Source organism: Venturia canescens, chromosome 2 (assembly GCF_019457755.1).
Source record: "Venturia canescens isolate UGA chromosome 2, ASM1945775v1, whole genome shotgun sequence".
Classification (NCBI taxonomy): Eukaryota; Metazoa; Arthropoda; class Insecta; order Hymenoptera; family Ichneumonidae; genus Venturia; species Venturia canescens.
In genome coordinates this window covers 29,407,563-29,427,043 of record NC_057422.1, presented here as the reverse complement: position 1 = coordinate 29,427,043, position 19,481 = coordinate 29,407,563, and the positions used below count along the sequence as shown (strand labels likewise).

Genomic DNA, 19,481 nt, shown 5'->3' with positions numbered 1-19,481 from the left:
AAGAGACACGTATTTTTTTTTATCGGCCGAAAGTTATTTTTAAGGGGTGAAATCAACCCTCAAAGTTCGGCATGTTTTGCGTCTGGTAGAGTGTTTCATATAGAAGCACTCAACCGATCGAAACGAAACCAATTGCAAAATGTTTGGCATGTCAAATAACCCATATGACATGTCCATCTTCTTATGCACCCTTACGGCAAAGGGATGAACCACCCCGGAATGTTCAGAATTTTTTCGTATAACAAAAACTTACAATCCAATTTTAATAAAACAAACGCCATTTTGCAGAGCAAAAAAAAATAAAATCGACGTGTTTTCGGGTTTTCCTCAGATCAAAAAAATTAAGGGGGTAAAACACCCTTAAAATATCAAATTTTGTTTTGAGCACTGGCCCCTTCCAGTTTTAGTATTCTTTTCATAGAATGTAGCTTATCAAAAAATAAGAAACACGTATTTTTTTTTATCGGCCGAAAGTTATTTTTAAGGGGTGAAATCAACCCCCAAAGTTGGGCATGTTTTGCATCTGGTAGAGTGTTTCATATGGAAGCACCCAACCGATCGAAACAAAACCCATTGCAAAAGGTTCTGCATGTCAAATAACCTATATGACATGTCCAACTTCTTATGCACCCTTACTGCAAAGGGGTAAACCACTTCCGAATATTCAGAATTTTTTCGTATAATAAAAACTTACAATCCGATTTTAATAAAAGAAATGCCATTTTGCAGAACAAAAAAAATGGACGTTTTTTTTGGTTTTCCTCGGATCAAAAAAATTAAGGGGGTAATCTTGAATTTCACTTTGCGAATCGAAATGTTTACAATCCAATTCATATGGTTCCTTTATCATTGCGTATTGACCTATATGTTGAATAATATTTATTTCACATATTCATTGGCTGACATCATAATCGTATAGGGAATCGAATACTTTGACATGCTTTACGTGAGAAGTGTTAGTTTTCGTTCTATTTATATAAGTTTCTATTTTGAATGATTTACGAAAACAAAATAAAACTCAAATATCGAGAGCCGCATTGACAATTCCCCGCCCAGAAGGCAAACAAAGCTGACTCAAGCCTTGCCATATTCTTATCCATATCAAGAATCGCTATAGCGGCTCGTAGCCATGTATTCTTAAAAAAGCCAGCTCGCTCAGCCTAATGCTTGAGAGATATCCGAAAAAATAAAAAAATCTGTTTTTGTGATGATGTCAGATTAAGCCACCCACTCAAGATGAAGAAGCTAAAACTGACTTTATATTACTCCAGAAGTTTAGTTGCTGTTTGATTATTTATCTATCACTATCGTGTCCGCTATTGTGAATAACGTATTGTCATGAACATTTCTATCAACCCAATGAACGTAATAAGACTGTTGCTTCTTACATTTGAAGTAATGAACATTCCTGACAGTCCTGTTAACAATAATGAAGTGGAATTGAAAGAAAGTTTCGAGAGAATTCTGAAGGCTTCTATGGCAGAGTTTAATCGGTTAGAAATCGTGGAAGATACGACATTAGATTTTCAAGAACCGTTTAAAGATGTCATAGTAGAACCTGTAGAACGAAAACTAACACTTCTCACGTAAAGCATGTCAAAGTATTCGATTCTCTATACGATTATGATGTCAGCCAATGAATATGTGAAATAAATATTATTCAACATATAAGTCGATACGCAATGATAAAGGAACCATATGAATTGAATGTCAACATTTCGATGCGCAAAGTGAAATTCAAGATTTTAGGACTGGTTTACCCCCTTAATTTTTTTGATCCGAGGAAAACCAAAAAACACGTCCATTTTTTTTTTGCTCTGCAAAATGGCATTTCTTTTATTAAAATCGGATTGTAAGTTTTTATTATACGAAAAAATTCTGAATATTCGGGGGTGGTTCACCCCTTTGCAGTAAGGGTGCATAAGAAGTTGGACATGTCATATAGGTTATTTGACATGCAGAACATTTTGCAATGGGTTTTGTTTCGATCGGTTGAGTGCTTCCATATGAAACGCTCAACCAGATGCCAAACATGCCCAACTTTGGGAGTTGATTTCACCCCTTAAAAATAACTTTCGGCCGATAAAAAAGAATACGTGTTTCTTATTTTTTGATAAGCTACATTCTATGAAAAGAATACTAAAACTGGAAGGGGCCAGTGCTCAAAACAAAATTTGATATTTTAAGGGTGTTTTACCCCCTCAATTTTTTTGATCTGAGGAAAACCCGAAAACACGTCGATTTTATTTTTTTTTGCTCTGCAAAATGGCGTTTGTTTTATTAAAATCGGATTGTAAGTTTTTGTTATACGAAAAAATTCTGAACATTCGGGGGTGGTTCACCCCTTTGCCGTAAGGGTGCATAAGAAGATGGACATGTCATATGGGTTATTTGACATGCCAAACATTTTGCAATTGGTTTCGTTTCGATCGGTTGAGTGCTTCTATATGAAACACTCTACCAGACGCAAAACATGCCGAACTTTGAGGGTTGATTTCACCCCTTAAAAATAACTTTCGGCCGATAAAAAAAAATACGTGTCTCTTATTTTTGGATGGACTATAACATAGAAAAAAATTATCAAAATCGGAGGCGGACACTAAAGTACCTTTCCTTGTCAGTGTGTCAGCATTTGTATTCTTTTTTCCTTCTTTATATTCAATTTTGTATGTATATTCTTCCAATTTTATTCTCCACCGCATTAATCTGGAGCCTGGATCTTTTACGTTGAATAACCAGGTGAGGGGTTGATGGTCGGTAACGATAGTGAATTTCGTACCGTAAATATATGGGCGAAATTGATGTACGGCCCAAACTATTGCCAGCATTTCCTTTTCCGTTGCTGAGTAGTTTTTTTCCGCTTTGTTTAGCGTTCTGCTCGCATATCAAATTGGTAAATCTTCCCCTACTTTTCCCTGTGATAAGATAGCTCCAATTGCCTTGTCCGATGCGTCGGTGGTGACGACGAACGACTTCGTGAAGTCGGGATATTGAAGTATTGGTGCGGTGCTGAGTGTTTCCTTTAATGTCTCGAACGCTGCCTGCGTATGCTCGTTCCACTCCAATTTTCTGTCCTTTTTTATCAGCTCTGTTAATGGTTTTGCGAATTTTTAAAAATCTTGAATAAATTTCCTATAGTATCCTGCGAGTCCCAGGAATGATTGGACTTCTTTAACATTTTTTGGTGAGGGAAAATTTTCTACAGCCTTGATTTTCTCCGGATCGGGTTTCACTCCCACTTCTGTGATGATGTGACCTAAATATTGCGTTTCTTTTCTCAGGAATTGGCATTTTTTCGGTTGTACTTTTAATTGAGCTTCTCTCAACCGTTTGAAGATTTGAAGACATCTTGTAGTCGTTCGTTGTGTTCCTTGAAACTTGATCCGTGTATTACGATATCGTCCAGGTAAACGTAACATTTGAGACCCTGAAGACCTGCCAAAACCGCATACATCAATCTTTGGAAAGTCGGTGGTGCGTTTTTTAATCCGAAAGGCATTCGATTGCATTCGTAGTGGCCCAACGGAGTTGAAAAGGCAGTTTTTTATTTGTCTTTTTCCGCCATCGGAATTTGATGGAATCCAGAGGCAAGATCAAGTGTGGTGAAGTACTTTGCTTTTCCCAATTGATCCAAGATCTCTGTGATATTGGGCAGAGGGTAAGAATCTCCCTCGGTGACCTCGTTCAATTTTCCGAAGTCAACTACGACTCTCTTCTTGACGTTACCTTGAGCGTCTGCTTTTTTAGGAATGACCAGTAATGGCGCGTTCCACGGACTTCTGCTTGGCCTAATTATTCCGGCTTTAAGCATTTCCTGCGTCTGAGTCATCACTTCTTGTTTATGATTCTCGGGCAGTCGGTGCGGTCGAATATTGACTGGTACGGTGTCCTTTTTCGTGTAGATGCGATGTTCTACTAAGCTCGTATTTCCTAAAGATTCTCCTTCCAGGTGGAATACATCTCCGAATTCCTGGCAAAATTCTTGTAGAAATTTTTCTTCTTCTTTGTTGAGGTGCGAATGTTCACCAATTTGCATCATTATTTGACTTACTCTGTTACCTTTTTCTTCGGCGTTGGTGACGTAGATTTCTTCCTTGGCTGGACCGCTCGCCGTTTCGCCTGTTTTCGTTTGATTTTGTTCTTGGACGCTTCCTATTTCTTCGATTTCGACCGTCGGTCTTTCGATCGAGACTTCCTGGTCTAACGTGTTTAGAAAAGAGATGGGGAAAATCATACTTTTTTCGTGAACCGTCCCTTGTCCTATTTTTATTCCTTTTTCAATTTCTCTGGCTGCTACGCATCCGATTGCCAGTTTTTTTTTGCTTTCACGTAGTAAATACTCTCGGAACGGGGGGGTAATTTTAATTTCTCCGAACCGTTCACCAAAGGCTCGACGTGACCATATATTTTGATTGTGCGGCCACCCAATATATCGACCTTGTGTTTTTCATGAAATCGAGTCCCAGGATTCCGTCTGTTTTGATTGGAACGTCGTTGTTAACGACGAAAAATCCATGAAGAATGTTGACGGCGGGCGTTTCGATTTCGATTATGACTTTACACAGAGCGTTGAAGGCTTTTCCTCCGACGCCAGTCAGTTCAACGGTTTCCTCAATTATTTCGGTATCTTCTTTTAGGGCGCCCCTTTTAATTATGCTGCATTGGGCCCCCGTATCAGCTTTCAAAAGGAGAGCTGAATTTATAGCGTGCGGTGACGTGATATAAAAATCGCTAGCCATTCCCCAGGAACCGAAAGAATTTATTTCGAGTTTTATTCGCGTTTGGTTTGCCTGAGGTGTGGGTGAGCCTGTAGCTCGCTCGGCCTCCAAACAGCTGACGTGCGCGTTCTTTCGCTCGGCCGTACGTGCAAAGAGACTGAGGTTCAGCGACCCTATCGTTTTCTTTTCTTCCGCGTTACCTGACTGATTTTGATTTTGATTATTTTGATTATTATTTTGACCGTTATTCGGTCTATTATTTTGATAACCTCTGTTTTTAACCCTGTTTCCTTGATTTATATTTTGGTTATTCCGATTATTTCCTCTTTGATCGCCATTTTTATTTTTCTTATTCCAGCAGTCATCATAGACATGACCTGGTTTTTTGCAATAATTGCAGAAGACTGAATTTATGCTTTTATTTTGGTTATACTGATTGTAGTTACCATTATTACCGTTATAACCGTTTTTATTCCCTGAACTTCTACAGTCGCGCGCAATGTGACCCTTCTTATTACACTTACTGCAAATAGTCGTATTTCCAGGTTCTCTACGAGTTCCCTGTTGTATCTTTTCTTCGTCAATCGCGGCTGTGATTGCTTCATTAAGTGTTGGATATGCCCTAGCTTTAATAATTGTTTGATACTCGCGTTTGAGACCTTGCGCGAAACTCGAAAGGGCTACTTCGCGTATGTGTTTTTCTACCGCCATTTGTTCGATCATTGTCGAGTGCTTTTTTATACTTGCGTCGATTAGTTCCATCATTGTGTCTTCTACTCTTCTTCCGAATTCTTTTACTGATTCATTAAATTTCTGTCGACAAGAATACAGCTCTGTTTGAAGGGCTCCTACGGTTCTCGTACCGCAGAATATTTCTAACATTACGGATTTAAACGTTTCAAAATCTGGTATATTTTTATATCGTACTTCTGCTCGGGCTTTGCCAGTTAATTTAGTAGTTAACACCGATTCCAGGAGAATCTCTTGGTCCTCCTCTAAAATATGTTTGTTGACGTGAGCAAAAGAATCTACAAGTTCTCGCGCTTCTTCCGGTTTTGAACCGTCGAATCGAGGAATTAAACTACGCGCTTCTTTAAGAGACATTGAGCCTCGAAGTCTGTTAGTTCGCGAGCGATTTGGAGAGGAATTTTAAGAACTATTTCCTCTATTATTTTCGCCATTATTTCCAGGATTTCCGGGATTATTATTTCGACTATATCCGGGATTTCCGGAATTCTGATTATCTCCCGTTGTGTCTAAATTTACCGTTTCAACCATTGTTGATACTAAGGGATTTGTGGTTTCTATTACCGAATTTTCCGGCGTATTTTCCGCGTCTAAATAATCGTCTTCCGATGTCGGAGATCGATTTAAAGATTAGGGGCTACTTCGTCGCCTTCTACTTTGCGAGGTGATTTCGTTTTTTCTTTCGCGATTGTAGTCGAGTTTATCGTCGAAAAATGAATTGAGCGAACGTGAAATAGTGCTTACGCCCGGTAATTTGAGACGTTCAGCGTACTCGTCGTCTGACATATAAATCAAGAGACGCGGTAGCGGCTCGACGCCAAGTATTAAAAAAAAAAAATGAGAGTGTAAAAGAAAAATCAGCGCGAGCCCTGCCGCACTCTTATATACGCGAATATGTCGATTTGACGTCATAAAGTTTTTCAAACTGTTCTCACGGATAAACCATTGCAGTTAAAAATCTGAAAATTGATGATGATTTTTTTACGATTTTTCTTTTTCAATTGATCTATGTTGCAAGTAAATCCGTTCATTCAATCCCGAGATATGATGATTTAGACGATTAAAATCGAGTGTTTCGGTACGCGCTAGTCGCTTGGAGTCAGAAAGACTTAAGTAGCGTTTGATTACCTGTGGACATACGTCCTTTGCACGAAACGTGACTTTTGTCCCGTTTCGTTTCGTCCAGTCCACTGAACGCGATATCCCTTTTATTCGCGCCCGATCGAGCGCGAGAGACAGCGCGCGTACACTCGTTCCCTCTCTCTCCCACTCGTCGTAACGTGGCGAGAGTTCTATACGTATATCCAAAAATGTTCTTACGTTCTTTTTAATGCTACTGCACCGCTGGTTTGGATATTTGGATCCAACAAGGCGCATTTTGAAGGGAAGGCATTTAGCTTTACTTTGATGTATTCGAAAAGTCTCTACGACTTTCATTACGGGTACTATATCGTTTCAACAAACATTGATATTTTGGTTCGTTTGATTTCTTTTTCAACTGGGCCGCAAGTTCAGATAAAACATTTTGTTTCCTCAATTTTTCGATATATTTTTTTTTAATTTATTTTTCAGCGGAACTTCGGATACATTGATAGTGGTAACTGTAGTAAAACGGGGCCGGGTGGTAATTCCGAACTGTGAGAAATCGGATGGCTTGAAATTTCGAGAATCGCCCTAGTGCAATATATCTATATTTATGTAGTACCGGCTGGATTTTCGGAATTTCGAGCCTTCTGATTTCGCACAGTTCGAAATTTCAATCATTAAAACAATGGGGTTTTTTGGAAAATTTGGGAGAAAAAATTTTACTTTTTCAATTCCAACACATTCAAATTTTATCAGATTTTTTTGCAAATTTTTGTCAACCGAAAATTTCTACATTGTACGTTAATAAATTGATCTGGAATTTTCGAGAACCGTATTAGCCGTATTAGAATATACACAGTGGAAAAAATTTCATTTTTACATTTGATTTTTTATTATTAACCGGTTGACTGGTAAGCTTTTTTTTCTGGTTTCCGTGCCAAAACTGGTACGAGCCAATAAATTACCAAAATACCTGAAAATTTGTTTCTGGGGATTTTCGAGGTTGCTGATTTCATTCCCAATCTTAATTTTCATGTACCTACCTTCGAAAACAATGAAAATGAGGGTTGAAAGTGAATATTTCCGATTTTCAAGCGGCATATTTTTATGTTATATTACATGGAAAATCCAAATTTTTTAGGATGAAAATGAACAAAATTCACGATCCCCGAGGGGGTGAAAAATGAGGGTTGGAGGTAAAATTTTCAGATTTTTCAATGGGAAATTCTTATGTTATATTACATAAAAAATGTTCGTTTTTGAGGGTACCAAATTCTTTCATCGAAGTAAAATAAAATTCGCTACCTGCGAAAGGGTGAAAAATAAGGTTTGGAGAAGAAATTTTTAGATTTCTTAATAGGGAGTTTTTGTGCTATATTACATGAAAATTTCGAGTTTTTTAGAACACTAGCCTCTTCTATCGAAATGCACCCCAACCCTCATTTTTCACCCCTTGGCAGATCGGGAGTTTTGGTTTACTTTGATAAAGGACTGTCATGCTCGACAAAAAACATATAGTTTTTATGTGGAAAAGCATAAAATTTCCCGTTGAAAAATCTGGAAATTTCACCCTCAAACCTTATTTTTCACCTCTTAGGGAATAGTGATTTTTTTTTTCATTTCAATAAAATAGTTTAGTGTCCTAAATAACTTGCAATTTCCATGTAATGTAAAAAACTTTCACATTGAAAAATCTGAAAATTTCACCCCAACCCTTATTATTCATCTCTTTGGGGATAGGGAATTTAGTTTTATTTCGACAAAAGAGTCTAGTGTGGAACTTGGAATTTTCGGGTAATATCGCATAATAACTTTCCATTGAAAAATCTAACAATGTCAGCCTTAACGCTCAATTTTCACCTCTTGCAAAGTAAAAATTAAGCCCGAAACTCGATTCAGTGACACAAAAAACCCTTGTAAACCATTTTTCGTCCCAATCGGTTGAAAATTAAAAACGAGATTTCAATATGTACGCATATGATACATTATTACCAGAACTGACCCGACTTTTTTTTTGTATATACCAGTCAACAGGTTATACCTGATATGAGACGCTGTAATTTTATGAAGGAATATTTCCTGGTTTGTGAGGATGGAATTGTGGGTAGTTGTATGGCCGGGTGAAAGAAAACGAAAGAATTCGAAACGAAGAATGTTTGTGTAAAAAATAGCGTAAAAATATCACAGTTTTATTGAAATCGAAGAGTTCACTGTCGAAGTATCTCGAAGAGTCCACAGGTGGCCAAGATGGCGGCGAAGTGTTCGAAGAGAGCCGTTAATGAGTCGTTTCCGATAATGACAGAGAATTTGGAAAATACCGGTGAATCAATCGAAGTGAACGTTATAATTTCAGGGGCGTAAATCGCGAGACTAAAACGCGCACTTAGAAACCGTTAGCGGAAGAAGAAGAGAACTGTTGGAAGATTGAAAATGAAATCAAAGTAGAAACACGTGGTGTCTTGCACAACGTTCCGAACAGAAGAGCGAGGAAGACGCTGGTCACAACCGGCACGACGAGCACGAGGGAGGGGAGCGCGCGCAGAGGTGCACAGCATCGCTGAGCTCAAGCGAGAGACCGACCGTCGACTGAGGGCCTCCCACGAGAGAACGGCGAACTATGCCCTTTTCTGAACATACTCCCCGCCTTCGGCAACCGATGTTGTCGAAGAAGTGACCGGAAGAATGCATAATTTTGAAACGGGCCGCGTGAAGGTCGATGAAGCCGTGCGAAGTGTGACGACTCGGGTGAGTTCGTCTGGTCCTGGGTGAAGTGTGACCACTCTGGCGAGCGGCCATTTTGAAGGTGGAAGTCGTTCGTCCGTGATGAGGACCAGAGAGCCAATCTGGATCTCGTTCCGAGGATGTCGCCACTTGGAAGTGGCTAGGCCGTGTTGCAAGTAGTCAGATGACCAGCGCTGCCAGATCAGCTGGAACTTCCGTTGAATTTCGTCCCAGCGCGGAAGTTTTAGCTCCGGAGTTGAAGTGAGCGAAGGCTCTGGCACTGAATTGAGGGCCTTGCCGATGAGGAAGTGGCCAGGAGTCAGGGCAGAGAAGTCGTCCGGATCGTCTGACATGGCGCCCAGCGGCCGTGAATTTAGCACTGACTCGACTTGCGTAAGGAGAGTCGTAAATTCTTCATACGTAAGCGGTGAGTCCCCGATAACCCGCTGAAGGTGATGTTTGGCCGATTTGACAGCGGCCTCCCATTTTCCTCCCATATGTGGAGCCGAAGGAGGATTGAAGGACCACCGAGTTCCGATATTTGTAAGGGAAGAGAGTATGTGTGGCATTTCTGCCGCGCTGTCCTTGAAGAGTTCTCGAAGTTGCGCATCAGCTCCGATGAAGTTCGTCCCGCAATCGCTATAAAGCGTGTGGCAGATGCCTCGACGTCCCGTGAACCGTCGAAAGGCAGCTATGAAGGCGTCCGAAGTATAATCCGTCACGAGTTCCAAGTGAACAGCTGACGTTGAGAAGCAGACGTAGACGACCAGATACCCTTTGTATGTCTTAGTATTCCGGCCTTGCCATGTTTTTACCGAGAAGGGTCCGGCGTAATCAAGTCCGGTGTGAAGGAATGCTCGAGAAGGCGTGGCACGACTGACCGGAAGTTGACCCATGAGCTGTTGCGCTCGAAGTCCTCGAAATCGTACACATTTTGTGCAGCGAAGAATGAAGGATCGAATAGGTGCTCGACCTCCGACGATCCAGTAGTTGGAACGAAGGAGCGTCAAGGTCGATTGAGTTCCGCCGTGAAGGGTCTTGACGTGCGCGTCAGCGATGACGAGCGTCGTGAAAGTTGAATGACGAGGAAGGATAGCCGGATGTTTTGCCCCCGACTGTAGGCTCGAATGCTGTAGGCGTCCCCCGACGCGAAGAGTTCCAAATGAATCGATGAAGGGAGTCAAGGCCGATAGGGAATGACCCCGAGCCAGAAAATTTCCGTTTGAAAGTGATCGAAGTTCCGCAGAGAAGTGGGCTGATTGCGTTTGCAACACCCAGAAGAGCCTGGCTTGTTCAAGATCGTCAGGAGTGAGCTGCGTATCCGTCAGAGACGGTGAAGAGCGCTTGAACCGATGAAGAGCCCGTTGGCACGTTACCGTGATACGTAGAAGCCGTGTGAGCAAAGAGTACCGCTGAACAAGGTCCCAAATCTCGCCTATTGGCACGATGTTGGATGTGAAGATGAGGCCGGGCCGATGCTCGAGTGGAGCGTATGTTGAAAGATTTATTGGCTGTGCCGGCCAAGTTTCTGAAGGATTTGTTAGCCAGGGTGGTCCGGTCCACCAGAGTAGATGCTGTGACAGTTGAAGAGGGGTCAGTCCTCGGGACGCGCAGTCGGCTGGATTTTCTTTTCCGGAAATGAAGCGCCACTTTGCCGTTGAAGTTAGGTCCTGAATGAGTGAAACTCGATTCCTGACGAAGTCTTTCCAGCGAGCTGGTTGTGAAGAGACCCAGGTGAGAGTGACCGACGAATCCGTCCAGAGATAGACCGGCGCGTCGAGTAGCGGAAGCATTTTCTGGACGTACGAGACGAGCCGAGCCAGAAGAAGAGCAGCCGAAAGCTCGAGGCGAGGGATGCTTAGCCGTTTTAGAGGGGCTACTCTTGTTTTCGAAGCGATGAGCGTGACAGAAGTCGAGCCGTCCGGAGAAGATGATCGAAGGTAAACCACAGCAGCCATGGCGAGCTGCGAAGCGTCAGAAAACCCATGAAGCTCGACCGAGTCCGTTGGAGATGAATGTAGCCACCGAGGAAACGAAATGAGGGGTAAATCGCTTAAACTTTCGCGAAATTGCCACCACCGAAATTGAAGTCGTTCCGGGAGGAGGTCGTCCCACTGCAGTTTGGCGAGCCAGAGCTCCTGCATGAAGATTTTGGCTGTAATGATTACCGGAGAAATGAAACCAAGGGGATCGAACAAGGAAGCAGTTTCCGAGAGAGCGATCCGCTTAGTTATTGTTGAAGAGAAGTTCGCCTGAAGATTGAACCGGAACACATCCTTGATTGGATCCCAGACTAGGCCCAATAGCTTCGTCGTTGAATCCTCCGATTTAATCGAGACGGCTTCAGGTTGTAAGGCTGAAGAGTCTAGATGTTGAAGAGCCGCTGGTGAATTCGAAGTCCATTTTTGAAGGGGAAGGCAACCGCGGGCACAAATTTGCTCTAGTTGAAGAGCAATATCTCGAAGTTCTGAGGCAGAATCAGCTCCGCCGAAAATGTCGTCGACGTATCGTCCCTGAGTTAACGGAAGAATGGCCAGAGGGAACTCACGGCCCTCGTCTTCGACAAGCTGAAGCATTACCCGAATAGCTAAATACGAAGCGCAACTTAGTCCGTATGTTACAGTTGTGAGTTTATAGCTGATCTGCTCGTTTCTGGAATCGAACCAGAGAATCCGTTGGAAGTCTTGATCGTCCGGGTGTATGAGGATTTGCCGATACATTTTAGTGATGTCTGTAGCGAAGATGAACCGATGTTGCCGAATCCATAGAAGTACGTCTGAAATGTCCTGTTGAAGCTTTGGCCCAGTGTGAAGTATGTCGTTTAGCGAGAGCCCGGTGCTAGTTTTGCACGACCCGTTGAAAACTACACGAAGTTTTGTGGTGATACTATGCTCACGCACGACTCCGCGATGCGGAAGGATAAAGCACGGTTTCGTTGGTCTTACATCGGAAACCGGAACCATATGATGAAGCGCCTCGTATTCGTGAAGGAAATCCTCGTACAGCTGATTGATATGCTCGTTGTCCGCCAACCGAGATCGAAGTCGGTGAAGGGATCGGGAAGCGGCCGAGAAGGAATCTCCGAGTAACGTTGGAGTCAATTTGAAGGGAAGCCGAACAGTGTAGCGACCCGACGCGTCGCGCGTATGCGTGTTTCTGAAGTGTTGCTCGCAAAATTCTGTATCCTCGTCTTGAGTTGAAGCAGAATCTGACGGAAGTTCTTCCATTTCCCAAAATTTCCGAAGTTGAAGGGACACGTCACCCTCGATTGAGGCGTGATGAAGGGATGCCGGAGTAGCGGTAGTGTCCGATATTGGTCCGAGGACGATCCATCCGAACAGCGTTCGTTGCGCGATTGGTTCAGAAGGAAGGCCTTTTATGACTTCTGATTCGATGAGTTTGCCGTAGGAATCGGCTCCGATAATGAGATCGATGGGCCGAGGTTGAAGGAAATCCGGGTCGGCTAGCTGCAAGCCGTTGAGGTGATGCCAAGATTGCCGTCCCGTTGATATGAATGAAGGAAGAGACGTGGTTAGAACCCGGAGGATGAATGCAGTGGCCGAGAAGGAAGTCGAGAAGTTGTGAAGAGACGAGAGGTGAGCGGTGACTACTCCCCGCGTGCGCCCAGTTCGTTGATTGCCGAGACTTAACACATTTAATGAGGCCGATTGACGCTTTAACTGCAAGGATTGCACTACGCGTTCTGAGATGAACGAAAGTTCAGAACCGGGGTCGATGAGAATCCGGATGGTAGAAGTAAGACCGGCTGACGAGGAAATAAGCGCTAGGCAAGTAGCTAACAGCACTGACGGCCGATTGCACGAGGCAACGGTTGCGTTGGCTAGAAGAGTGCTCGAAGAGTCCGATGGAATTGCTTTTTTGGTAGAAGTGTCCGATAAAAGCGGAGCGTTGTCGCGCGAAGTACCCGTTGAAAATGCTCCTCTTGAGGTATCCGATAGATGACTCTGGAGGAGTCAAGCCTGAGGCACATTCGGCGACGAAGACGCCGTCGGTTTCGGATGAGAAGCTCCGGAAGGTGGTGAAGGGGTGACCGAGGTTGATCCGGTGTGAATGAGTGTGTGATGCTTACCACCACACTCGGCACAGCGGCCGGTTACTTTGCAGTTTACTGCAGAATGAGGTCCGAGGCAGTTGAAACACAATCGCCGCTGTTCTGTGATTGTCCGACGTTCTTGAGGGGTCCGCTGCTTGAAATTAGGGCACTTCGCGATGAAATGCTGGCTTAGGCAATAATGACAACACTGGGTTGCAGAACCGCCTGGATTTAGAGGCTTCGTGGATGCCATAGCGGCGTTGTGGTCCACAGTTGTGGGGATGAGACCTTTTGACGGGACCTGCGCTGTATATGCCTTGACGGCACCCGATGACGAGGACATCCGTGAAGTGGCCGGTTTCGCTGAAGATGTAGTGTTTGAAGACTGCCGAGAAGGGCGTTGAGGCATACGGATCTCGATGCTCTCCAGAGCCCGAGCCCGCGTATTGAGGAAATCCCGAAGTTGTTGGAGAGAGGCCGGTTCTATTGAAGCGCCGAGCTTAACCTCCCATTGTTCCCGAAGATGTTGATCCAATTTGGAAGCGACTATGTGAACTAAGAGGCAATCCCACGATTGAATGGGGACCTCCAGCGCTTGTAAGGCGTGGAGAACCTCAGACAATGTATTTAGAAGGTTGTTGAGAGCCTTACCGGACCGAGTAGTGATGTTCGGGATGCCGAACAGACAATCGAGCTGAGCCGTGATGAGGAGGCGTTTATTCTCATGGTTCCGTAATGTTTGCTCCTCGGACAAACTATCCGCGACAAAAGAACCGCGACAAAATAACCGCAGACAAAATAACCGTAGCTAAAATAACTGCGAACAAAATAACCTTAGATAAAATAACCATGTATAAAATATCCGCTACATTCCATTCGATGTGTGTGCGGGATCGTTGGGTGGGTGCAGAGCACTCTCGGTGTGTGTGCGGGATCGTTGGGTGGATGCAGAGCACTCTCGATGTGTGTGCGGGACCGTTGGGTGGATGCAGAGCACTTTCGATGTGTGTGCGCGATCGTTAGGTGGATGCAGAGCACTTTCGATGTGTATGCGGGATTTTTATACATGGTTATTTTATCCGCGGTTATTTTAGCTACGGTTATTTTGTCTGCGGTTATTTTGTCGCGGATATTTTGTTCGAGGAGCAAAGTTCGTGACACGATTCTCATACCGTTCAACGAGAATGTCCCAAGCTGCTGCGAACGAAGAGGCCGAAATGGGAAGGTTTGACACCAGTTGAGCTGCTTCTCCCTTTAGAGAGGTGCGAAGATAATGAATCTTCTCCACGGAGGTGATGTATGTGTTCTCACCCACCATGGAGACGAACATGTCATGAAATTCCCGCCACTTTGAAAACTCTCCAGAAAATGTTTTTAGTTTGATTTCTGGAAGGCACCGACGAAGAGCGGCTTGACACTCGGCAGCTGAGACGTCGGAGAGAAGTGCGCCGGTAGGTTCGGTGCGGTCGTAATGCTCCTTGATCGTGAGATAGGCTACTTTAGCCGTCTCGTAAGCTTGAAGGCATTGAGCCTCTACGGACTCCCGGAAGTACGCCTGATCCTGTAGGTTCTCGCAATTCATCTCGAGAAGGGCCGCATGTTCCGATTTGAACCGTGTCCATTCTGCTTCGAGCAGCTCCAGGCGCGTCGTTGCGAGCACTCGCGAAGTGTTACTGGTTGAAGCTTCCTGCGCATTTTCAGCGAGGCCAATTATGCACTGGAAAGTGCTGTAGAGTCCGGCGACGCGACGGTCAACTTTGGCTTGAACCGTAGTCATGGCGAGGCGGAGGGAGAGGAATCCGAAAAAATGCGAAGAGAATGTCGAGGAAGATCCGACGAATCGTGCGAAAGCGTCCGAGGAAATCGACAAAGTCTAAATGAGATTCGCGGCGAAGCACTAGCAAAAACAGCTCGAAAATGTCCGACGAAGTCGACTGTATTATATCGCGGCGACAGCACTCGCGAAGACAGTTCGAAAATGGCCGACGAAGTAGACTGGATTATATCGCGGCGACAGCACTCGCGAAAACAGTTCGAAAATGGCCGACGAAGTCGACTGTATTATATCGCGGCGAAAGCACTCGCGAAAACAGTTCGAAAATGGCCGACGAAGTAGACTGGATTATATCGCGGCGACAGCACTCGCGAAAACAGTTCGAAAATGGCCGACGAAGTAGACTGGATTATATCGCGGCGACAGCACTCGCGAAAACAGTTCGAAAGTATCCGACGAAACCGACTGTATGGAATCGCGGCGAAAGCACTCGCGAAAACCGTACGAAAAATGTCCGACGAGGTCGACTGAGAAAATCGCGGCAAAATCACTCGCGAAATAAGTCCGAGAATATTCGAAGAAGTCGATGAAAAGATCGCGGCGAACTCACACGCGAGAATGTTCGGAAAAGTCCGACGAAGTCGAATGAGAAACTCGCGGCAAAATCACTCGCGAAATAAGTCCGAGAATATTCGAAGAGGTCGATGAAAAGATCGCGGCGAACTTACACGCGAGAATATTCGGAGAAGTCCGACGAAGTCGAATGAGAAAATCGCGGCAAGATCACTCGCGAAATAAGTCCGAGAATATTCGAAGAAGTCGATGAAAAGATCGCGGCGAAACCACACGCGAGAATGTTCGGAGAAGTCCGACGAAGTCGAATGAGAAAATCGCGGCAAAATCACACGCGAGAATGTTCAATGTTGCGAGAGTAATCCATCAAGGATCACTCCCGAGAATAAAAATGAATGCGAATAAGCGAAGCACTTCCTATGCAAAGAGTTTACAGTACTTACAGGTAGAAGATTGCGCGAGAAGTGAGAAAACAGCGCGACTCCTTCGTTGAGCCCAGTCGACTTATACAGTGAAGGATCGAAGTAGTCCGGTGAGAATATTGTTACGAAGTGAGAAGTGAGGGCGAAGAACGTTCTGGAGGCTTTGCTTGAGAGACGGAGATAGCGCTACGAAGATCCGCACAAAGCGGAGGTCGATACCGAGCTCGCGCGCGCGCGGCCACGTGCTTCGCAACCACGAGATTTTCACCACACTGAATCACTTGAAAGACACCGAGGTTTTTGATCCACAGAAGTCCGACTAATGCCCGAAAATTCACCGAAAGTTCAACAATTCACAATTCCAAATCACTATCCGGCTCTAAGGACCATGTAATTTTATGAAGGAATATTTCCTGGTTTATGAGGATGGAGTTGTGGATAGTTGTATGGCCGGGTGAAAGAAAACGAAAGAATTCGAAACGAAGAATGTTTGTGTAAAAAATAGCGTAAAAATATCACAGTTTTATTGAAATCGAAGAGTTCACGGTCGAAGTATCTCGAAGAGTCCACAGGTGGCCAAGATGGCGGCGAAGTGTTCGAAGAGAGCCGTTAATGAGTCGTTTCCGATAATGACAGAGAATTTGGAAAATACCGGTGAATCAATCGAAGTGAACGTTATAATTTCACGGGCGTAAATCGCGAGACTAAAACGCGCACTTAGAAACCGTAAGCGGAAGAAGAAGAGAACTGTTGGAAGATTGAAAATGAAATCAAAGTAGAAACACGTGGTGTCTTGCACAACGTTCCGAACAGAAGAGCGAGGAAGACGCCGGTCACAACCGGCACGACGAGCACGAGGGAGGGAAGCGCGCGCAGAGGTGCACAGCACCGCCGAGCTCAAGCGAGAGACCGACCGTCGACTGAGGGCCTCCCACGAGAGAACGGCGAACTATGCCCTTTTCTGAACAGACGCCGATGCTCATCTTTCAGAAACTTGTGAATTTTGCGGATTGGGAAAAAAGTGCTTCATACGAAAGGTAGTTTCTTCGATATGAAACAAACATTTGATGGATGCTTTTTACGCAATCCACGGTATCTTTTCTACGAGTTTTTCAGGAATGCTCTTCAGTACTTCATGCCATGTCTTATAAAAGAAATCGTTCAATAAAAAATTCAAAAACAAAAATGATACTTTTTCTATTTTGGATATTCTAATACGACTTCATGATTCTCGAAAAACCTAGATCAATCCATAACTGTTTGAAGTAAAAAATATTAAAAATCTGATAACATTCTCATGAGCTGAAATTGAATAGAAGGTAAAACTTTTCTCTCCCTTCAAATTTCATAAAAAAAACCACATTGTTTCAGAGTTACGACAATCAAGGTACTTGAAGTTTCACTGGAAATTGGACGGAGGAAAATGTAAAAAAAAAATCAGTAAATAAACAATCGTTGACGCAACTCTTCTTATGCTTGAAATATCGTGTGCAATCTAATATTTCTCACGATACGCGGGAATTTTCAAAATTTTTCTTTCGCTAAAAACGCGATGATTGAGCGAAAAAAATCGTTTCCAATAAAAAAATTGAAACTAAAACCTCAACTTTTGAGGATTCGCTCGTGGAATTGAGGAGAAAAAATTTCATGTGAAAACGCGGTCCAATTGAAAGGAGAATCCAACAAATCAAAAATCAACGTCTTTCGAAATGACGTAGCACCCGTAAAAAGGGTCGTAGTGACTTTTGGAATGAACCAAAGTAAAGGTGAATGTCTTCCCTTCAAAATGCGACTTCTTGCATCCGAGATCTGAACCAGTGGTCTAGTAGAAGAAAAAAGAGCGCGGAACATTTTAGGTCTTTTATTCGAAAATTTTTCCTCGGTAGTAAAAACACTTGAAAAAAAGTAAAAAAAAAAGAGCGACAAATATTGAAAGACCGCAACCTTAGTTTTGAATGATCTTCACATATTATCATTGTTAATTTGAAATTTTCTTCCTCATTATTTGTTTCATGATAGGGAAAAAAATATAAGACCATTCTAATATAGACAAGATTTACATAATTTGAAATTGACTAAGCAATTTTTGTCCGTCAACGTAGAAAAAATAACTATTTAATAGCGTTGATTGCTTTCGCCACCTGAAGGTACTTACTCAACTTTAAACAAATCATTTGTAAAAAATTTTTTGGAGATAAGAAAAAATGTATAATTTTCCAAAATATTTAGTAATTGTCACTCTTCTAAAAAAAAAGCGAAATCACTATAAAAATACTTCAAAAAAGTAAAAAAAGAACGCCAAGTATTAAAAAACCGCCTCTTTAGTTTCGAATATATTTTCAGTAAATGAAAAATTTCCTTTCCCATTATTTATTGCTAAAATGACATAGTAGGGAAATCAAGATAGGAAAAAAAATATGAGATCATTTTAGCATAGCCAAGAATTTTGAATAAATTTCGATTTCTGCAGAGAATCATGTTACACCTCCAACTGTACCGGCTAAAGAGTTTTGTGACTTCAAGCGTTCCCAGAATGATTTTCGATTAAGATATTGTTATTCTAATTTAATGCCCAAATTCACTGTCAAAATTACACACAAACTTGGCGTGGATGGTTTTCAAATCGAAGCTCGGCGAAGGAATGCTAATGCTCCATCCGTCTGCATCTAGAGCGAATTTCAATGCCCACTAATTCATATGTTTTTTATTTCGTTATCCTTCATCCAGCCACGTATGAATTTTTTACTTGTCTACCTATCCATATACTGGTTCATCACAAGTATTATGTATCCCATTCGTTGATTCATTCACCAGAATGTCCATTTTTATATTCCTAAAACCATACATTCTCAACATCCTATTCGTTTGTTGATTCAATAATTTAATCCATTCGCCTATGTATTGTGTAATTATTCATTAAATCATTCATATTTGCTAATCATTTTATTTTCTTCATTAATCTCTTTCATCTATATACTATCTCAGGAATCTATTTTATTCATCAAACCATTAATTTTAAATAGTATATTTGATTAATCGTGTCTTCCCGAGCTTCGATTTGAAAACCATCCACGCCAAGTTTGTGTGTAATTTTGACAGTGAATTTGGGCATTAAATTAGAATAACAATATCTTTATCGCAAAATCATTCTGGGAACGCTTGAAGTCACAAAACTCTTTAGCCGGTACAGTTGGAGGTGTAACATGATTCTCTGCAGAAATCGAAATTTATTCAAAATTCTTGGCTATGCTAAAATGATCTCATATTTTTTTTCCTATCTTGATTTCCCTACTATGTCATTTTAGCAATAAATAATGGGAAAGGAAATTTTTCATTTACTGAAAATATATTCGAAACTAAAGAGGCGGTTTTTTAATACTTGGCGT

The 19,481-nt window shown here is 42.7% G+C and overlaps 1 protein-coding gene across 6 annotated transcripts in view; it reads right to left on the bottom strand.

Annotated features, from left to right (window-relative positions):
• Window positions 1–19,481, bottom strand: part of LOC122406617 (solute carrier family 23 member 2) — a 1,354,473-nt gene that overhangs the window by 937,790 nt on the left and 397,202 nt on the right. The gene's annotated exons all lie outside the window — the stretch shown is intronic.